This window comes from Bubalus bubalis, chromosome 18 (assembly GCF_019923935.1).
Source record: "Bubalus bubalis isolate 160015118507 breed Murrah chromosome 18, NDDB_SH_1, whole genome shotgun sequence".
Classification (NCBI taxonomy): domain Eukaryota; kingdom Metazoa; phylum Chordata; class Mammalia; order Artiodactyla; family Bovidae; genus Bubalus; species Bubalus bubalis.
The window spans coordinates 22345514-22353798 of record NC_059174.1 but is presented as its reverse complement, the minus strand read 5'-3'; the positions used below and the strand labels follow the sequence as shown (position 1 = coordinate 22353798).

At 47.6% G+C, this 8285-nt stretch overlaps 1 long non-coding RNA gene across 1 annotated transcript; it reads right to left on the bottom strand.

The window, feature by feature from the left end:
- Positions 1-6900: 6900 nt before the first annotated feature.
- LOC123330222 lies at positions 6901-7654 on the bottom strand. The gene is made up of 2 exons (XR_006545954.1): positions 7526-7654; positions 6901-6942 (listed from the first exon to the last, which is right to left on the bottom strand). It is a non-coding gene; the product is annotated as an uncharacterized LOC123330222 (long non-coding RNA).
- Positions 7655-8285: the final 631 nt, after the last annotated feature.

Here is an 8285-nt window from a genome sequence, read left to right as displayed (position 1 = left end):
TTACTTGGGAGGACCAGAGATCTGGGATGAGTCCAAATAGAATTAAGCACGGAAAACTCAAATTCCAAGCCCAACCTCCCCACGGCCTGTTCAAAAACGCCTCTCACGCTCCCTGCCTGAGAGCTCACAGCCAAAAGAGCACTTGACCATGGGGCTTTCTGCCCACAGACACTACACGGAACTCGGCGACCCATCCACTGTGTGTCCGGGAGGGTTTGATCCCTGCTCAGGGAGCTAAGATCTCGCATGCCTCATCAAAGTAGACACACAGTGTCATCTACTTTGAATCTTTAAACAATGCTTTGGGGCCAATCCCATTTTAAAGGTGGGGAAATTGAGTCTCAGAGAACTGAAGAAACACTCAAGGACACTCACAAGATGACTAAACCCCATTGTACGACCTATAGGTGTTTCCCACATACCAAATATGTGTGTTGCTTTTTTTTTTTTAATGTTAACCATTTTTAAAGTCTTTATTGAATTTGTTACCATATTGTTTCTGTTTTATGTTTTGTTATTTTGGCCACAAGACATGCGAGATCTTAGCTCCCCAGCCAGGGATCAAACCCACACCCCTGGCATTGGAGGCCCTATGTTGAAATCACTAGACCACCAGGGAAGTCCCCATATACCAATATTTAGTATTTTTTGTTTAATTTTTTTTCCATATGTCACCAGTACCATGATTTGCTTAATATTTTTCTTTAAATCTTCTCACTTGGAAAAACTTACATACCTTCTCTAGGGGGAATATACAGGAAATTGTGATTTAGATGTATCAAATATATATGTTTGCTTAAGTGCCCAAATGTCTATGGAATACGAAGAAAATGTTCATTCTATGTACCACTCTAAGGTCTCCTGTGTATTGCCAGGACGCCCTATCTGTGCCTTATCTGGAAACATCTCTTGATACCACGCTTCTCCTTGGGGAACATGACCTCCCACCTAGGAGGCCAGCCTCCTGGCTGGGGGCGGCGGGTAGGGGATAAAGGAAGTGTTAGCTCTATGGTCACGCAGCTCGGAATTCAAATCCTGACCTTGCCACTTTACTAGCTTTCTGAACTTAGCCAAGCTTCTTAGTCTCTCTGAGCCTCCATGAATCTCCATGAGCCTCTCTGAGTTTCCATGTCTGTAAAATGGGGCTAATAATAGTAGTAGCCTCCTGGAGGGCTGCTAGGGTAACTCAATGACATAACACACAAGATGAGCATAACATTTGGTAGCTCTCATGATGTTCTGTGGTTTGGAGGAAAGAGTGGATGCCGCCTGGTTCCTTCTTGCAAGAGGCCAGGGCAGAATTCAAGTTCCTGATTGTCTGCAAGGGCCAACATTTTTACTTTTGAGGTGATTGTCCCTCCAGGTTAAGAATGCAGAGTCTTCAGGCAATGCTGCCTTGGGCTCAGGTTTCTGCTTGGCTAAACTTGGAGCTCAGTTCAGGTGGGAAAAGTAAGGACTCAGAGCAGCTGATCTGTCCCACTGCCTAGCTGTATAGAGCAGGCAAGACTGGGAAATTGAACCAGAGCAGCAGAGACACTTGGGATCACTGCCCTCCCTGTAGAACGCTCCCCTCAAACAATCCAGGGAGCATCTACTCACTTTGGTGGTAGGCTCTACCTGAGAACTCAGGAAGCTGGACCATCACACATGCTTAGGAGTTGGGGGGAGGGGTGTGAACAGGGCCACGACATGATGCTGTTGTTGGGCTTCAGACATTCTTGCCCTTGTGAGCCCCTTCCTCCATGGGAAAACACACACACACACACACACACACACACACACACATTTTACAATGGGGCTTCCCTGATGGCTCATCAGGTAAAGAATCCACCTGCAATGTAAGAGACACAGGTTCAATCCCTGGGTTGGGAAGATCCCCGGGAAGAGGAAATAGCAACCCACTCCAGTATTCATACCTGGAAAATCCCATAGATAGAGGAGACTGGTAGGCTACAGTCCATGGGGGTCATAAAGAGATGGATACAACTGAACCACTAAACACAAACAAATATTTTACAATGATGTTGGTATAAAGATGAATTGAGGCTGAAGTCATTATTATTTTTTAATGCCACTATTTTCCATTTTCTCCTCTGATTTAAAAAAGAAACTAACATTAATAACTTTTTGTGCACCCCTAGAAGTATGATGGGCCTAGACACTGCCTACCTGAACACCTGGACAATAGGCTGTCTCAGGTGAAGGGGATCAGGTTGACAGCATCCCAGAGGTGTTCCCCAGAGCTAAACCCCAAAGGAAATGCCTGTAGAGAAGATGCTCTCAAATTGGCTGTCAAGTACTCCCAGGTGAGCATGACTTTCCCAAACAGTCATGGGAAAGGGCTGATCACCCCTTAATAGTGGGGCCAGACCCAAGACTGGAGCAAATGACCCTGGCTGAGTCTGGGGCACAAACCCTAGATTCCAGCTGCACCCTCCATGTCAAGGATGGAAGGAGAAAACCAAGGTGAGGAGAACAAGAGACATGCCAGCCCTAGAGACAAATCTCCTGCACCCAAAACCACTGTGATCCTCATCAGACTCCCTCCCAAGAAGTTTACGTTCCTGCCAAAACCATACACCAAATACAACTTAATAATAACAGGTGAGCCTTTTACCTGGCCAATTCTGCATCTAGCACTCACTGGATTATTTTAGGAAGAGCTCTTGGTTGAAAATGACAAACCCAACCCAAGATGCTTCAGCCAAAAGGGGGCATTTATCACAAGGCTTCGGGTCTCAGGGAAGCCAAAGGCAAGAAAACACTGTTCCTTTGGGACCAGAGCTGGAGAGATGTCTGGAGGATTATCTGTGTCTCAATACACTTCATTCTGCTTCCTCTGAAATCTGGGCCAGAGGTAAAATATTGCTGCCCCATGGCTCCCAGGCCTTTGAGTTACCATTTTAGAAACCTTCAGGCACCACTGTGCTGTCTTACCACCCTGAATTTCTACAGGAGAGAAGCTGATTGGTTCAGCTTGGGTCAGGTGTCCTGCCAAACAAGGCAGGAACACCCAGGGCAAACAACACTTCTGGGTGCCTATGGCCTGTGGATGAAAGTACAGTTTCCATAGAAATTTGCACTGGGGAGTGGGGGCTAAATGGACTAGGAGGTCATCACATGAGTTCCATCAGCTTTAGTCCATCCTGTTTAAGTCCATCCTAATTTAGTCCATTAGGAACAGAAGGAATGGGATTTCCCTGGTGGTCCAGTGAATAAGAATCTGCCTGCCAATGCAGGGGACATGGGTTCAATCTCTGGGTCAGGAAGATCTCACATTCCATGGGGCAACTAAGCCCATGGGCACCAGCCCAAGCACTCTGCAAAAGAAACCACCGCAATGAAAAGCTCAGACACGGCAACTAGAGAGTAGCCCCTGCTCATTGCAACTAGAGAAAGTCTGCACACAGCAGTGAAGACCAGCACAGCCAAAAATTAATTAAAGAAGCAGCAGAAGGAATGGAAGTTGTGGGGAGCAAAAGTATATCCAATTTGCAGGTTGAGTCCAACCGCAGGAGAGCAATGGGCAGAGCCATCTTGGCATAACCGTCATTGATGTTGCTTGCAATCCTTCAACCAGAGTGTGATATTTACCCAACAGCCGCCTCCCGCTCTCCAGGGTCTTGGTCACAAACACACGACCAGAACCAGCCCGCTCATAGCGCAGGGGCGGTAGGACTCCCGCTTGTGTCTGGGGGCAACACACTTTCCAAGTTGAAGCTGGCTGCCTACCAGACACCCACTTCACCATAGACCCCCTAGGTGGGACAGAGCAAGAGGAAAGCAAATCAGGGCTGGGTGGACCTCAGATACAGGCTGGAAAGGGCAACTGCCATCCAACAGCTCAGCGCTGGGCAGTGGCTGAGCCTCCAAGCCAAGAGAAGTTGCAGCCAACATACCAGCATCCCAGATGCCTAGCAGATGACGCTGCTCCTCTGCCATCTCTCCCAGGGAGCCTGCCAAGTCCCCAGGCCCAGTCAGTGCTGACATTTAAAGCAAAGTGTGTGTCAACCATATTAAACAATATACCAAGCTGTGGGTTATTAAGTGTAGGGTAAATTGACCACAGCAATTAAACTGAGATTAGGCAGTGATAAAGCCAGAAAATCCCAGGCCACCAACACTGTAACATACGGAGGCCTGGCTAGGACAAAGTGTGAAAGCCACATCAGAAACTCGGTGACATGGTCCTGGAAGAGTCGCCCAATCACCCCAGTGCCCCACTCTGACTCCCCGTCTTTTGTCCTTTTGACAATCTGACCTCCTCAAGAACATATAACTTATACCCAGCATCCAGGAATGACTGGAGACTGCCATGCAGGATCAGAGGGATGGGTTCTCAAAGAAGTGTCTGACCAGCTGTGGCTGATGCTCTCTGCCTCCACTCCAATTTGATTGATATATAGACCTATGTGTTCACCCAAAGCTCCAAAGGCAGGGCCAGGGGCCATTCTCAGCTCACCAGTGCCAGGCACCTTGTAGGCACCAGGGCAGCCTCAACAGCTAGAGACCCCCACAAACAAGACCAGTCAGGAAAGTCCCAGGTGGGGCCAGTTCCATCCGGTACCTGCTGGGCAGAGCTGGAGGGTGTGGGAACGATTTCATGGCTCTGGGACACACACTACATATCTTGAAACAAGCATGCATTGCCCTTTGAGTCACTGGCTCCAACCCTCTGGGTAACAGGGTCGAGGTCTTGCCAACAACATGCTGGCCTGTTCTCCATGCCTTTGGCGGGTCCCTGACATTCAGATGCTGCTTGGTGTGTGTGGGAGGGTGGGGAAGAAGGGGCCCAGAGGAGGCTTCTCCTCCAAGGCCTCATCAGAGCTGTCCCTTTTGCCCAAGGATTCCCCATGCCCTGAGACAGGCTTAGCTCCAGAGCCCACTGCCCCCAGGAGCCTCAGTGAGTCAGAGCTCCAGGGTCAGGACACATGACTTAAGAGTCAAACAGATTTCAGTTCAAATTCTGGTCCTGCCTCTTGCTCACTACATGACTTTGGGCAAGTGAATTGCTTTCTCTGAGACTCAGTTTTCTCACCTATTAAATGGCCCCAAAATAGAATCTCTTTGAGTAAACATGTATACACAGATACTCAAAGTTGTAGAAGGGTCCTACCAGTCAAAGGCTCTGTATCTCTGGTGGTAGCAGATAACAATGATGATGATGGTGATGGGGATTATAAGGATGTTCCAGGAGAAGGTGGCACTGAATTCTGTTATTACCCTGACCTTGAAAAGTGAAAGGGTTAGTTGCTCAGTCGTGTCCAACTCTTTGCGACCCCATGGACTATAGCCTGCCAGGCTCCTCTGTCCATGGGATTCTCCAGGCAAGAATACTGGAGTGGGTAGCCATTCCCTTCTGCAGGGGAATTTTCTGACCTAGGGATTGAACCTGGGTCTCTTTGCAGGCAGATTCTTTACCAGCTGGGTCACCAAGGAAAGGTAAGTTTATGTCCTGGGCTCTCATATACAATGTTCTTTCTGTGGCCAGGGGCCAGGTTTGTAAACACGTGTATCATCCACCCTTCCTCTGCTCTGCTCCATAATGGGGTGTGGGGAGGCCCAGCCCTGTAGGCTGCCTGTGGTCTCAGACTCCTGTAAAAGTCCAAGGAGTCAGTTAGCTGCTAGGAGGTCCTGGCAGGAGTCTGGGGGGTGGGGGGAGGGAAAAGCTAGCATATTTTACCCACAGCACTCTCTCTCTCTGCCTCAGGGGACTTTCAGGAGAAACTGCATCTTCTCTGTGACTCAGCAGGCTCCCTCCAGACAGCCTGGCATGGCTGCAGCATCCACTGGGTGACCTCCTGGTTCCAGTGGCTCAGGAAACACAGCTTCTGCCCTTGATCCCTCCAGCCCAGAAGAATGAGAATGGGAGCTACATCCAGCTGTTCCTGATCTCCATCTGAGTCACCTCGAGGCTTTTTCCCAACCTCCAGAGGCATCTCACCTCTTCCTCTAACTGTAATCAATTCCCTGTATTCATCCCCCTCTGTTGAAAACACTTGAGGAGCACATGTCTTCCTGGCTGGACCCTGAATGATCCATTCACCTCTCCAAAGTGTCTTTGTAGCATTCAGAGAGGGCAAGGTCCCAGAAAACTCCTCAGTATTTTGAATTTTAATAGATAAATGTGCTGAAGCACACACCCAATGGCAAGTTCTATGAGGGGAAGACCTGAGACTGTTTGGTTAACCCTTGCATTTCCAAAGTCCAGAAGAGCGTTGACACATAGTAGTCATCTTACAAGTGCATGCCTGCTCAATCGATTCAGTCATATCCAACTTTTTGTGACCCCATGGACTATAGCCCCCCAGGCTCCTCTGTCCATGGGATTCACCAGGCAAGAATGCTTTAGTGGGTTGTCATGCCTTCCTCCAGGGGATCTTCCCAACCCAAGGATAGAACCCAGGTCTCCTGCATCTCCTGCATTGCAGGCAGATTCTTTATCCACTGAGCCACCTGGAAAGTCCCAAGCATCTTATAAATATGCACTAAATGGATAAACTAACAATCCTAAAAAAGAGCCCACTGGGAGGCATCCCCCTCAAGGGGATGGGAGAAGATTCTATGATCATTGTTGAATTGATTGAGAGAACAGATAGAACCTGTCTCCTTGCTTCTTTATTAGTAGGAATAACAATGATGATGTTTAGAGAATTAAAGAAGCAGATTCCATCTAAGCTTCCAGAAGGGTCAAAATCAAACCCTGGATACAGTCAGATGCAGCCCACTGTTAAACAAGCTAAATGAATTGATGCACCACACTCTGTAGCCTGAGTTCTAATTGAACATTCTACCACACCCTTGATCCTATTCCTTCCTTTGTTCCTTAAAGGGGCCAGAGGTGCAGCGGGGCAGGGGAAGTGGTGGGGAGACCATCTTGTTTGATTTAGCGTATCCTTATAAATTGCCCAAAGTCCTTTCTGGTTCTTGTTGGAGGCAGATCTGAAAAAAATGAATGTAATAATACTGTAACCCAGAGATATTGTGGGTTGGGGATATGGTTGAACCCAATGCACTGGGTCTATTTGTAAATGGGCCCCTGAGGTTAAGATACCACTGGCCAAGCTTTTTGAGCATTTTTTGGTTCTGAGTGGTCAGGAAGGATGAGGAATCTCTGCCCGAAACTGAGTAGGTTCCAAATTATAAAACCATGGCTCTGTAGAGAGGTATATATTTGATGTTCCTGGGAAGTGGGATGGTGTGGTCTTCAGGCTCATATGGCTCCCTAGCTCTACCCCCAGCCACACTGGAGACTTAGAAGAGCTCCAGATTCTTCTTTACCCTGAATCACAAGTTTATCTGCTCCTTGACCTACCCAGCAGTCCCTGCTCTCAGCTAGCTACCATACTGAAGTAAACTAATTTATACTAAAGTGTGAATAGTTCTTCATAAGCTTAAGGTGTTTGCCTGTGAATATGAAAGTTGTCTTTTAAGGTCCTTTGGGAAGGATTCTTAGCACCATCAATGATATAATCTGGGAGATTTCTAGAAGGGAAATCTTCTCACTGATAGTCTGTTGACTTACCATCCAAGAGTTCTTCCTGGTTACACTTCAGCCATGGCAGGACTTTGAATGGGCTATATTCTTTTCCCGAGCCCCTGATTTTCCTTCTGTTACTTGAATGGGTTGAGGGTGGCTCAGTTCTAAAAAATCTATCTACCAACACAGGAGATGCGAGAGACCTGGGTTTGATCCCTGGGTCAGGAAGATCCCCTGGAGGGGGAAATGGCAACCTGCTCCAGTATTCTTGCCTGGAAAAATTGCAGGGACAGGGGAGCCTAGCAAGCTACAGCCCATGGGGTAATAGAGTCAGACATGACTGAGCGCGCATGCACACACACACACACACACACTTGAGTGGATTGAATAATAATGGCCTCTTAGGACTTTTCACTCAAAAGTTGATTGATTCCTTGAATCCAAATTTCTTAGCTTAACTTTTAAATCTTTCCATACAATGACCCTAAAGTCAACTTTATTCACCACTACTCCCTGTACAGAAACCAGACAGGCCACATTAACAATGCTATCAATAATCATATAAAATTGCTGGTGTTTCTTAAGTACCTATGTGCCAGGCTTTGAGAACTTTTTCCATTTGACCCTCTAACGATCCTAATAAAATCATTCCCATTTTACAGATGAGAAAGTGAGGGCTTACATCACTTGCTCACACAGCAAATAAGGGCCAGGGCTAGGGTTCAGAGCCAAACAGTCCATACCCTATGCCACAACATTATGCTGGTTGACTGGTCCACTGAACAAGCCCTGGGTATCCCTCTCA